The sequence below is a fragment of the Pinus tabuliformis genome, chromosome 3_2 (assembly GCF_031772625.1).
Source record: "Pinus tabuliformis cultivar Carrire ecotype Pingquan chromosome 3_2, CPIR1, whole genome shotgun sequence".
NCBI lineage: Eukaryota > Viridiplantae > Streptophyta > Pinopsida > Pinales > Pinaceae > Pinus > Pinus tabuliformis.
The window spans coordinates 975568098-975582277 of record NC_142302.1 but is presented as its reverse complement, the minus strand read 5'-3'; the positions used below and the strand labels follow the sequence as shown (position 1 = coordinate 975582277).

At 40.7% G+C, this 14180-nt stretch overlaps 1 protein-coding gene and 1 pseudogene across 1 annotated transcript in view; both read right to left on the bottom strand.

The window, feature by feature from the left end:
• LOC149183893 (uncharacterized) overlaps positions 1–2613 on the bottom strand; it is a 48606-nt pseudogene extending 45993 nt beyond the window's left edge.
• Positions 1–14180, bottom strand: part of LOC149183892 (Pyridoxal-5'-phosphate-dependent enzyme family protein) — a 134975-nt gene that overhangs the window by 103784 nt on the left and 17011 nt on the right. The gene's annotated exons all lie outside the window — the stretch shown is intronic.

Here is a 14180-nt window from a genome sequence, read left to right as displayed (position 1 = left end):
CCAAAGAGCACCAACACTCAGAAGTGCTCTTGTGATCCTCCACACTGCCTGCCCAATCAACATTCGAATAATCATGCAGCTTCACATTTCCGGCAGTGTATCTCAATCCATGAGAGATTGTGCCCCGAAGATATCTCAGAAGATTCTTAGCACCAATCCAGTGAGGCTCAACCATATATGAGCTCATCATGCTAACTGCAAAACATATGTCCGGACGGAAGTTCACCAAGAACATCAATGCAAATGAGTTTATGAAACTCAGAGGCATTTCCCAAATCAGGTCCAGCATCACTACCATATAACTTCTGAAAGTTAAGATCCTCAAGGTAGTCACGAGCTTGCAGTTTATCATTCCACATCCGGAATCCAACTCCCTCTTACTTCTACACATGAAAGGGTCTGCACTTGTCAGAAATAAGTCATCCTCAGAAGGTGTCAGTATGAGATGTCTACCATCCACTACCTTCAAGCAATGGTTTGGATCGGCTTCACTCCTAGTCAATCTCAGCTTCATCAAACAGCTATCAATCCTCTCATACTAAGCTCGGGGTGTTTTGCTTCAAGCCATAGAGGGCTTTCTTCCACCTGCACACATGATATTCCCGATCATGAATCTCAAACCCCTCGGGTTGTTCCAAACCTGTGGACCTGTTACACGAGGGGAATGGTCCCCTTGTAAGATTTTCCTTCGGTACATCTCGAACATGTACTTTCATGCTCTTCTTGAATTCAGGCATCCCTGTCACCGTCTGACTCACATCGAGTAGGGCCCCATAATAAGTAGACCTCCAGTGCTATAGATGAGATGTGACAACTGACATGGTCCCCAATGGACCATCTTGCAACTTGATACAAATTTCCAACCCTAAACCCATGAGTAAAATCATCTTAGAAAATTCTATTTTCAATCACGTACCTTTCCATCGATGGATACCATCCTGAAACCTTTGACTTTCACTGCCGATATGGACACCAGGTTCTTCTTGTGATCAGGTACATAAAGAGATTCTCGTAAATGAATCGAGTTACCCTCATTCAATTGAGGGGTAACATTCCCTACACCCTTTTCGGGATAGGTGGCATCGACTCCAAGTATAATCCCACAATTGTTTCCATCTCTACCAAATTAGAGAGAGCACCCTTCTATCCGATGAAGTGCCTTGAAGCACTACAATCAATAAGCCAGATTCCCAAAGAATCTGAAGGAGAGGGCCAATACAAGATAACGCTTCTTTATCTTATCAGAAACAACATTTGATTCTTCATACCTGGGGTTCCTTGCTTTCTCTGAAGAGTCAGTCGTTTCCTTGATGACCTGCATTACCTGTCATTCCTCTAATCATTGAAGATGTCCCTGGAATGATTGTTATCATCATCAAGTGATGTTTCCCTGCCATCGGACACTCCTTCGCATAATGGCCGAACTTATTACAACCAAGGCATCTGCCTTTCCTTCCACCCTTAGATCCGGACTTCCCATTGAAGTGATCTTTAGGTAGGCCATCAGAAACTTCCGCTGCGCCATTCTGATAATATTCTCTACTTCGACCTCACCATTGGTGAATTTGAAGAGGGATGAGGAATCCATTGATCATTTTGTCCTTTCCCAACTGTCTTCGATGATTGCTCTTTCACCCTTGCTTGGGCATTGTCTTCACCTCAGCTCTAATACCATGTTAATTTTAGGTATGTTCTATGCTTAGAGCAATTTATTTCAATTTTCACAGTTAGCTCAATATCTTTTCCAGATTAACAATCACATCAGCATAAAAGTAAATTGTAGATAGAACATAAATCGCAAAAGACAAGCCAAGACAAGAGGACACAAGATGTGGCGCTAGCCAGGGACAACCCCCAATGTGGGGAAACCCTTGATCAATTCTTCTTATATGTTCTTCAATAGTTCAGCAAAGAGAGAGAGAGAGAGTAAAGAAGTCAACACTTTGACTTATCTAGATGAGAGCATAGATCATCTCTAAGAAGATGATACATGAGATCAGTTGAAGACATGCTGCTTCAACTGATTCTCCAAGGTGACTCCTTCACCTATCATCGTGCTGCATCTCGTCATCATGCTGCACCTCACCGTGTTGCACCATGTTGCACCCATCATCACAATGTTGCACCTTATGTTGCACTGTTGTCCCATGTGCCATGGTTGAACCATGTTGTCATACAGCATGTCTCATGTGCTTGCCACAGCTATCCATGTTGTCCATGCTTTCCATACTGCACCATGCTTGCCATGTTGTCCAAGCTTGCCATGTTGCACCATGTTGTCCATGCTTGTTGTCCCATTGTGCCACTGCTGCACAATGACATGGCAGTCCCATCATTGTTCTGTCTCATCATGTTGTTGTCCCATTGAACATTGTGGCACAATATCATTGCTGCTAGTATTGTTGTCCCATCACGGCTTGTTATCTCAATATACTTACAACAACCCAGCATTGTTGTTGTCCCTACAGCAACATAACATACTTACGTTGCTCCAAATATGTATGTACCATTGCCTAGCTGTCCTAGTTGTATTGCTGCACTGTTGTACCTAACAGTCATGCCCAAAACATTGTTGTTCTGGGCATATGGCAGCCTTGTTGTCTTGTTGTCCATGCATCATGGTTCCACCATGCTCCATTGCCTAGTTGTCCACAACATTGTTGTTCCAATGCTGCCTTCACTGCTGCTTATGTGGTGACTAGTTAGGGCATCTGGCAGCCCTTACACACCCAGCCAAACAGCCCCTAAAATCTACCCAAATTTGCCCTTAATTAATGCGGTTGTCCTCCAAGGGAAGGCTGTCCCCTTCGCTATAATTCTGGGCAGCCTTCTAGCCCTTAATAATGGCTCTGCCCTCCTCTCATTACAATGGCATCCTACAGCCCTTAGAACAGGCCTGCGACAGCCTTTCTAGAGGACTGTTCCACCCTCTACGAGCCCTCAAACAACTCCCTTTCTCCTCAGCCTTCTAGCAAGATACTCGGCCTCCTTTCATCCCTTCAGTCTTCCTGAAATGGCTTCAGAACAGCCCTATTTCACCCACGCTGAATTGCCTCTTCTTGTTGTGGCCCTAAGCTTCAAATTGCGGCCTTCCTCCCTACAAGAGCACCCAAACAGCCTCTCTTTCCCACGTTATCTAGGGCAGCCTCTTTCTTGGCTACGTAGAGGCCAACGTATAGGCTAGGGCTTCTTCTTGATAGCGTAGATACTAGGGCTGTCCTCCTTGTAGCGTTAGGGCTTCTCACTTGACTGCGTCCTCTAGATTAGGGCAGTGTTCTTCTTCTTGACTGCGACTAGGGCAGCCTCAATCCTCCAACATCTAGGGCTTCCACTCCTAGATTTCTCTTCCACTAAAACCCAAGACAAGTGGAGAGAAATCAAGATAGAAGTGTGTGTGAGAAATGACTCTCAAGTCATCTCCTTTTATACTAAAACGTTGAGCACATGTGGGTTTATTTGGTTGTTGGCCGACCTTGACGAATTGGCTTATAACACAAATAAATTCATAACTCCATGAATACTTATTGGAATCGGATGATCTTTAGATCAATCTTACTCCTCTCGATGAGAGGGATCCAAGAAAAATATTAGCTGCCATAAATAAGATGACCCACATGGAGTTTGGCCCTAGTTGCCAATTTTAACATGACCGAACTTACGAAGTGAAGCCGAAATCTGGAGCATTGAAGTAATTTGTCTATCGTTGACTTTGAGAAAGAGAGATTCATCAAGAAGAGGTTTGACTTGGTCTTGGAGGGGTATTTGTGAAGGGTCATATGTTTTGGAATTCATCATCTGAACATTCTATAAAAAGAGAAGTATTCTTGTGGGTTTTCCTCTCAAGAGGAGAGGTTTTGGCTCTAGCTAGCAGCCTACAATTTGTGTCCTCTTGTCTCATTGAATTTTATTGTTTGGTAGTTGTTTGATGATAGAGAACACAATAATAATCAAGTGAAAGAAGAAGTTAATAACAAATACCTCAAGTTAAACAAAAGAACATCACAAGCAGTTAACAAACTAAGAGAAATCACCTAATATAGTTGCCCCTAGATTTCTCAACATGGTATCTGAGTTAAGGTGACAACGACAAGAAAAGGCAGCTTGAAGAAGATCATCCAATTGAAGAAGGATACACAAGGGCTGAACGCAAGGAAATCATCAAGGAAGACTAAAGAGCATCAAGGAATACAAAGAACATCAAGGAGGAATACCAATCACATGACAAGGATCACATCACTTGGAAGAAGAAGAAGACCTCAAAGACCCTACCTCCATTCAAGGACTTAACATATTTAAAGCATCTTGAAGTCTCCACATTCGACATTTCTACATCCAAAGAAAGCAAGAAGAGAACTTTATCATCAAAGGGATCAAGGCAACAAGGCAATCTCCCTCTCTTGAAAAAGAAACATTGTCATCTTTGAAGAAGGAAGACATCATCAAGGAAGTCATCATCATCAAAGAGGACATCAAGTTGAAGATATCATCATCAAGAAGCATCTTCACTTGACAAGTATTCTATATTTTTATGTCTCAATCCTCAAATCAATTGACTTCATTCTGCAAGGAAAACAATAAATTGGTTGGGACCTCGAACTACCTTGCATGGAAGAAGAGAATTGATTTAATTCTCATGGAGAATGAAGTTATTGAATACGTAAAGGGCTCCATCACCAAACCATCACAAGAGCGAAGGAGAAATAAGGGCACAAAGGATCCTCATAGTGTCAATCAAGGATCCTCTCATCCCTTATGTTGCAAAGTTGAAGACAGCGAAGGAGATCTATGACAAATTGGTGGAACTATTTTCTGTAAGCACTGCAGGAGAAATCATATCGAAGAGAACCGAAATATACAAAATGAAAATCTCAAGGGAAGAAGGGATAGCTTCATATTTCATGAAGGTATCTCAGATTAAAGATCAATTACAAGAACTTGGAGAAGTAATGTCTGATCAAGAGATGACCACCATTGTGCTCAATGCACTACTTGATGAATGGGGGAATTTTGTATCAAGCATCTATGGGAAGAAGGAAACCACTCCATTCAGCGATCTCTGGTCATTATGCAAGATTGAAGAATACAGATTAAAATCAAAGAAAGATGTTGGATCAAATGAACAAACACAATCATATGCAGCATCGACAAGGAAGAAAGGAAAATTTAGGAAATTTAAGCCTCGAAAGAAGTTTCAAAAGAGAATTTATATGTCAAAGATCCAATGCTATGAGTGTAATGAATATGGGCATTTCAAAAGGAATTGTCCTAAACTCAAGAAGGACAACAAGAAGAGAAAGGAAAGAAATGAATCCCATGTCACCGAAGAAGTAGAAGAACCTGAAAAGAAGAAGTCAAAGAAGGAAGAAGTGATAGACCTCCACTACTAGAAGGTCTCTCACACAATTTCATGTACATTGAAGTTAGCAAGTAAAAGTAGAAAACATCACAAGTATGATAGGATGCATGACATCATCATAGAGGCATGAAAGGATAGTTGAAGTAGCAATCTATATGGTTGGAGAAAGTCATCTAGCAAGATAAAAGATAAAGAGATCATCATACATCATCATCATTAGGAAGAAGCATTTGTAGAATGAGGATTATCAAAGGTCCTCCATTGGAATCTTCATTAGAAGGTTCACCTCTACTTAGAAGAAGCGTCTCGCAGAAAAGTCTACATTCCACCTTGTGTGGGATCCAATGGTTAGAAGGATGAAGGTATGGTGACAAAGAAGTGCAGCATGTCAAGTTGGTTGAAGTACTACTTTCATCTTCAAGCAAGGAAAGGAAGTTGCTAGAAGGAAGACTAGATGATCAAAAGAAGGAAGAGGTATGTATATATATGGTAATAGATAGATAAAGTCATGTCATCATATAATTGCATATCAAATGATTGAATGCTCTATCTCATGAGGATGATGAAAGAAGAAGAAACTCTTCCATTAGAATGATGCAAGATGGCATGTAGTCAATGTGCCTAGAACTCTTCCACATATCGACAAAGATGAAATCAACATAATATAACCTCATGAAGAATATGAGGGGTTGGCAACTATGGTTCCTATGATAAAGGAACTATGAAAGATCTTGAGGAAGCAATAAGTAAAGAAAGGTAAAAGAAGAGTTCGTGAAAGATGCATCTATTGTCATGCAAGATAAGATAGATAAGAAGAGATAGTATCTCTTCTTGAGAATTTCGCTAGCCTTATTGATGGACAAATTGCAAGTTTAATGCATTTCGATGTTTGGAAAGACTTGTCTTTATCTTGGAGCTTTCATTTTTGTCTCTATTGGTGATTGGAAAACTTCGCTATACTTGTGACTTTTACATGGTTTCTTTCTCATGTTTTGCACTTGTGTAATGTATGGAAAAATTTCACTCATGACGTTGGTGTAGCTGCCCTAATGAAATGCAAATTTGTTTTATCTTGTCTTTGTGAGAGACTGTTCATATGTTTATGCAAAGTATAGTGAATGAATGTCCTTAGGGTATATGATTATTCATAATTACCTTGATAAGACATCAAAGAAGTATAAATTTCCCTAGTAACGTAGTAGTTGCTCCTAGGGCCATGCGAAGTTGTTGGGGAACTCCTTGATTGGGTATAAGCATCTCCAAATATTGAATCATGCTGACTCCATTCTCCATATAGGCTAGGCACTAGTCTAGCCCCAGGGGATCACAAAACGAAAATTATTTTCACCTCATTTTTCTCTTTTCTAAGTCGTAACCCTAGTAGGCTCCCTAGGGCATCACATAAAATCAATTGTAACCATCCAAAATTAGTGAAACTTGGTAAAGAGTTGCGCTAATGTGTCCTTGAAAGGTCCTCCAATTTTCAAGCCATTCTAACAGTGAGGTTTCAAGTTATCCCAAGCCCTAGCTCAAGAATCGTTTCTCCCTAGGCTTCCTTTGGTCAGTGACTTCATTAAGGGTCATTGCAATAAAAATCCAAGTCAAATCCTATTTCTTTGATCCTTTTCTCCTCCCTCACTTGGTCAAGTCCATTTGTTTGAAGTTACACCCCAAACCCTTGACCTCGTTTGGGTTCGCTAGGGCTTCTTTGTGGTCCCACATCCTTGTCACTCAAATTTCACAAGGATTAATTAGAAACCCTATTCATTTAGGATTCTTAGGTCTAGGGTACATCACATTAAAACATACCCCTCAAACCTAGATCTAGATCTCCTAGCCCTTCGTGGAGAGCCACTCACCTTACTTCTAAAGCAAGCAATCCCCATCATTGAAGTCCCTCATTCGAATAGGCTTTTGAAATAATTATCCACACACCATTGATATATCTCTCACTGTGATTTCCCAAATACCAGGACTCCTCCCATCGGTGAAAGTCCATAAAGGGAAGGGAGCTTTAGCTGAGGTGACAGTGGGCTATTGCTCCATTGTTGCCACTTGAACTAGTAGTTTCTCTATAGGAACCCCTGCTAGTTTGAGCGGTAACAAAACCCATGCTAGAAATAATATTTTTTTTCTTTGTTTGCTTGTTACATAAGATATACATAATGACGTGAGTTCAATGAGAATTATGAAGACCGAAACTAGTTACATTTTCCAACACATGTGCCTCTGCGATTTGCATCAACCATGTTCCTCTCACCATCCAACATCTACACTTGGATGAAGGCAGGTTGTTATTCAAAAGGTACTTTGATCATTTTGCAATCGATTGTTTATACTTGTTTGTTTTAGGCATTTAGTATGGATATCGGATGATTTGGAGGATTGACAAATCTTGATCGTGATTTTGTCCTCTTACCTTACCAAGGGGGTTAATCTTTAACCTTGGTCCAATGGGACCACCATTAAGGCCTTAGGGTTATAAGAAGGGCACTATTGGGAAAGCCATGATTGAGATAGAGTGTTCATTGTCCCATATACCATACTTAACACTTACCATCGTACATTACAAGCCCCATATACCACATCCATTCTTCGAGTCCAACTTGTCATTGGTTCTTTGGGATTTGGCATCCACATGTTCACATTCCTTAGGTAGGGCCGGAAAACTACTACCCTAGAGGTTGATGCAACTAAAATAAATGAAAAAGCACATCATGGCTACAATGAAAGAAAAAGAAGAAAATCAAAAATGTAAAAGATGGTCGAGGATATAAATTAGCACGTGGACAAAAAGCCTAGAATGAGCTCTATGCCCCTCATTAACCATCACCCGGTTCTTGAGCACTTCATGCTCCTTTACATCAACAGGAAGCCTTGCATGTCCCAACCCTAATGTGTAATAAATTGTTTCATCTTAAAGGGTAATAAAATTGTTATATCATAAAAAGCAAGTCCTAGCCCTTGAGCTATAAGTGGTAATACAAAGAATAATTAAGAAGTAAAAGATGCACAAGAGGGGTCAAAAAAGCAAGTCGAGCAGGGTAACTCATGCCACCACGATTGCTCCCTCCTTTACATTCATAAACTCAACATTTGACTTACTCAGTTGTAGAGTTAGCAAGGGCGCATTTGAAGTAGAGGGAGATACCGGCAACAAGGGTTTCAACAGAGATTTGAGAGAAGAATTCTGGAGGAGATTTCCACAGTGATTTACAATTTCTAGAGGCAAGAAGGAGGTTGATTTTATCTGCAGAAGAGGAGATCGATTCAGCTAGTGCAAGTAGCTAGTTAGCCAGTGCGAGTTGCAAAGGAGAGCTCGATTTAGTGTACCAGTACTTAGAAGCGGGAGCAGGAGCGGGAGCGGGAGCGGGGAGCGACATTTCAAAAGCTCCCGATTTGGGAGCGAATCGGGAGCGAATTTTTATATAATATATATTTTTATATATTTTCATGCATATATGTCAACAAAAGCATGTAGAATGACGAATTAGATATAAAAAGCATAGAAGTATGGATTACACCATATAACATCAATCATCTAGAAGTTATAATCTTCATCAACCACGTCCACAAGTTACAAGTTCTCATTTATATAGCATGTAAGGGTGCACATAACCAAAATAGCATCGAGTGTAATCCATCTTTGAACTGAAAATACATCAACAAATAGGCTCTAGATGGCCTCTAGCATCCAAAAAAATCATGCTACAACAAATAGCTATATATCATCAAAATCATTGCCTATCTTGGGATCTTTGTCATTAATATCACCTGCTAAGCAATTAACATAAGATAGAAAAAAAGTAGCATGTCAAGTCAAGATTTTGTTTGAGTAATGGGTACATTTTTAGTAGGGTCATTATAGAGGAGTTCCACAACCAATGTCACTAACACGAAGGTACATAGAGGACTTGGTGCTCTTGATTAAATACGAGTCCCATACCCTAGTACATGACAAAATCCAATGGAAACATTGCAATCCCCCCAATCCTGATAAGTCTGTTGGATTTTGAGTGAGATCTAAAATTCTATTTTCTCCATATGAAATCCAATGAGGTTAAAACCACTCTCAAACATCCTGAGTCATTTCATGGTAATGTTAAAAATTTAAGTAAAAGGATGAAAATGAAAGATAAAGGAGAATGTCAGTTTTAAGTAAAAGGATGAAAATGAAAGATAAAGGAGAATGTCACTTTTACTTTAACATTACCATGAATTGCATATCAATACTAGGGCCATAAGCTTGAATATTAGGCTGCCCTACTCAAAAAATCTTGTTTCTTTGAAAAAAAATTGCATTTGGAAGTTTGGAACATCATTGTGACAAAAATTTTGTGAAAAAAACCAGGAAGCGAATTTTTTTTTGCGGGAGCGTGACAGGAGTGAATTTCGGGAGCACGCTCCCAGGTCACTCCCGATTCACTCCCGCTCGGAGCGCGCTCCGAGAGCAATTCGAAGAGGGGGGGGGAGTTGCTCTCCTGCAACCCTGTGTTGGAGGCAGTTTTACTTGAAGGGACATTTTCCCGGAGGTTGTGCCAATTTTCCAGAGCGTACAGTGCGCATTTTTGGGCAACAGTGCGAGTGCCAGGAGGAGGTGCGAGTTTGCTGGAGGAGATTGATTTGATTTGCAGAGGAGATTTTGTGTCTCCAGATTATTTTTTCCTGTGGAGATTATTATTTGTCAGAGCTTTGCCATTATCAAGCAAGCAGATTGTTGTACTCTTAAATTGTTGAAGAATTAATATAAACCCTCATTTGTTGCACTGGTTTTCCCCACATTGGGGTTTTTCTAGGGACTCTTGTCCAAAAATCTTGGTGTCCAAATTTTTGTGTGTGCATTATTTTATTAGTTCCTGAATTTAATTTTGTGAAGATTACAATAGTGAATAAATCGTTATTTGTCGAATTAAAATTATGAAGACAAATAATCTCCAACAGGTAGAAGATTAAATTCCAATTATTGCAATCGTGGAAATTTCACACATTGTGCCAAAGTAGTGATTTAAGCAAGCAAAGGCAATTCACACTCTCTCTGAGGAGGTTGAATTCACGTGTGGTGATGACAAAGTGAAATGGAGGGATCCTCTATTTATATGAGGCCTAAAATTAAGGTTACAATCCCTAAAGCAAATTTCCTTTTTGAGTGTTCCACAAACAAGAGGTTACAAGCCAACTTTATAGTTCAAAACAAAAAAAATAGTTCCATAAATGGCCACACGTATGGGTTGATTTCCTCTAGAAACAAAATTTCATCTCCTTTTTTAGAAATAAATGCCGTAATGAGGTGTGGAATGGGATAAGGAGATGCTACACCACCATAATCAACTTCCAATCCTAAGGATAAGCCCCAATAAATGTCTCAAAGTGCCCTACATCACCCTCTCAAAGGTTAGTTGGTGCCTTTCTTCTCTAAGCATTGGGGCTTCAAGGTTGAGTACAAGTCCTCCCTTATCATCCTCGGGATGACCATCATCATCTGGACTCTAGGACAAGAAACACCCATCAAACAATGTCAAGGTCCACTGGGGGGTGTCTTGGGTCCGTTGGGTACGACATCAAGTAAATCCAACACCAAGCAAGAGGAGCTCAGTGTTTCAGCATCCGGGGGTGCTCTGGGGTGTCAATCATCTTCTGGAATCATAAAGGTACCCGACGCTTTACCCTGGATGGGCAATGTTGCATCTGCAGGGTCATCACTGCTCTCTAGAAGGTACAAAACAACCTAGGCATACTGTGCAGTGGCGTGTTGGAAGGTTTCCATAGAGGCTTTTGTTGTTGTGTGAAGAATCACCTGGAAAAACCATTTCAAGATCAAGTGAAAGTCACCAATCATTACGGACAATGACCATAAATGCATCATGATGGATCATACTTAATGCTTGGGGCATAATAACACTTCAAACTAATAGCACCTTCAAATATCTAACTAGACCAAGTCTCGTAAAGTGTTCCTTACTTGTGTTAGGAATGACTAGATGCTCAACCCTATTCGGTGTTTCCAGCCCCTAAGGGCAAGGGATAGGTCCTAGGTCAACTCTTCAGTCCATAGGTGCTTGTGATAATAATGGCAATGGAGGGGATGGACTTCAAGGAAAGCTGCCACGGCAATGGAACCAGTGGATGGAGGTCTAGCTTCCTGAGTGTATAGATGTAAGGAGGGAACAATCATGGAGGCATGAGTTACCCCTTTCCTCGGCTTGCTTTTTCCACCCCTCTAGTGCACCTTTTACTTCTTTTTGATAATGCTTTGACTAGGAGCATAGCTTAGGAGCCCAAGCTTGCTTTTAATGATTTAGCATTTATTTACCCCTTAATGATGAGATAGTTTATCGCTCATCAGGGTTGGGACATGCAAGAGTTCCTTTATTATGTGATGGAGCATCAAGTGCTCAAGGAACTAGGTGATGGCTAATGAGGGGGGTAGAGCTCATGCTAGGCTTTTGCCCACGCGCTAATTAATGTCCTGACCATCTTTTGCATTTTAACTTTCTTTTTCTTTCATTGTGGCCATTTTATGTTTTTATCATTCTTTTAGCTACATCAACCTCCAAGGCAAAGTTTCCAACCCAAACTTAGGGGTTAGGATAAGAAGGTGCCAATCCCAATGAACCAATGACCACAAGCCTGAAGAATGGAGATGAAATATAGGGAATGATGGAAAGTGGTAAATATGGAATATCATGGACACCCCACAAAGCATAAAGCTTTCATGTTAAACCATTAGGTCAAAAGACTTCGAACTATGATGCAAACAAAATAAAGGAACCTCACCAACATTCAAAGCACTAAGAAAGTAAAACCCTAAAAAGACATACACAAATGTGCCCAACTAGAGAGAATCCTAGTTACAATGCTTTGAGGATAAAGCAATCCTTGAGAGGGTGGCAGTATTATAAACACAATAATACTAAAAATATAACAAATATTAATGTAATTAGTTTAATGAAAAGTCAAAGGGAACATGCCCCTTCACCTCGTGACTGACTATACGTATAAGTAAACCGTCACGAGGCTCACTCATTGTAACCTATCATTTTTATTCATTCTAAAATCAATATATTTTTATTTTCAGAAATATTCTTTCTTCAAATATTAAACAGGGACTGTTTATTACAATATACCTGATATTTTCTCATTTCCGAAAATTTTCAAAGTGGTATTTCAGAATCTTGTATCCATTTCAGAAACTGTACTTGCTTCCAAGCTTCAGGTTACTCTGACCACTATGATTTCCACAACTCTCAAACTGCACTAGTAGTATTTTCGATCATCTCCACCAAAATTGCTCTAAAGCATGGTAGACCATAGAAGGGAAGGTTATACAAATACAATCTCATAATTAACCAACACAAATGTACTCTGAAATGTCAAGACCAAGGTTGCAAGGGAGTCCCCCCCTCAATCCCACTCCCAATCCACGCTCCAGTCGGGAGCACGCGTTTTTTTTGGGAACGACGGAGGGAGTGTCGCTCCCGTCGCTCCGGGAGTGGTTTTTCCAACCGAGGAGCGATCGGGGAGCGATCGCTCCCGACCGCTCCCCGGTTGGCAAAATCACTCCCGACCGGCGGAGAGCGACGCCCGCACGGCGAGGGAGAGGCAATGGCGACGTGGAGAGAGAAAAGGGGAGGGGGAGAAATAAATAAACCCTCTCCCTCTCATTATTCACTTCATCCTAAGTGAGAGAGAGTGAGAGAGAGTGAGAGAGTTTGGAGCAAGGAGAGGAGCTTGGAGGAGCTTCAAAGAGCTTGCAAGGGGAAATTGGAGGCCAAAGAGGTAGGATCTGCACTCTAATCTAGCAAAAAAAAAATATGTTCATTGCTAAATAAATAAATAAATTTCTCTATTTCCCATTCCATTTTTTTGCAGATTCAAAACTTCAAATTTCAAACATCATGGTTATATTTCTTGGCATTTTCTTCTTCTTGGTTCCTTTCTTGGTTATTATGGTGTTGGGGAGTAGAAAAAGGAGGGATGAACATGAAGAAGGGGATGAAGAAGTGGGTTATAGTGGATTTGATGAAAACCCCGGAGAGGAGTACCTTGGTGAGGAGGAGCTGGAGGAGAGTGAACATGATTCAACTCAAAAAACTAAACAAGACCTAACCCCATTGTGGAAATATGTTACTAGGCCTGAAGCAGGGAAAGGGGGTGGAACCACTAAATTTCACTGCCCCCATTGCAACAATAATTACACAGGTTCATACACCCGTGCCAGAAAGCACCTCTGCGGGAAAAGGCCATGGGATGGAGATAAACAAATAGGAATCAAAACTTGTACAGGTGTGTCAGCAGCAGAGAGAGCCAAATACATAAGGGAAGAGGAGGAAGCCCAATACAAATCTAAAAGATCAAAGGGTTTCTTTGAACCAAGCTCACAATCACATGCACAAAGAACTCCTTCAGCATCCTCCTATGGCAGTGGATATGGAGGCACAGGGTCACCAAACATCTCTTTAAGGCGTAGAACCATATCAGATTTCCTTGATGAAGGGTGTAGGAATGATGTGGATTCAAAAGTTTACCAATTTCTCTATGCATGTGGGATACCATTCAATGTTCTTCGATCACCTTATTGGCATGAAATGGTTTCTACCATAAATGATGCCCCTAAAGGATACAAGAGCCCTGGGTATGACAAGGCTAGAACCATTGGACTTGATCATGAAAAAGCAAAAATATCACATTCTTTGAGTAGAATGACAAATTCATGGACTGAGCATGGGGTGTCCATTGTATCTGATGGATGGACAAATGTAAAAGGCAAGCCATTGATAAGTGTTCTTGTTGTGTCTGTTAGTGGTGCCATCTTTCTTTCAGCATA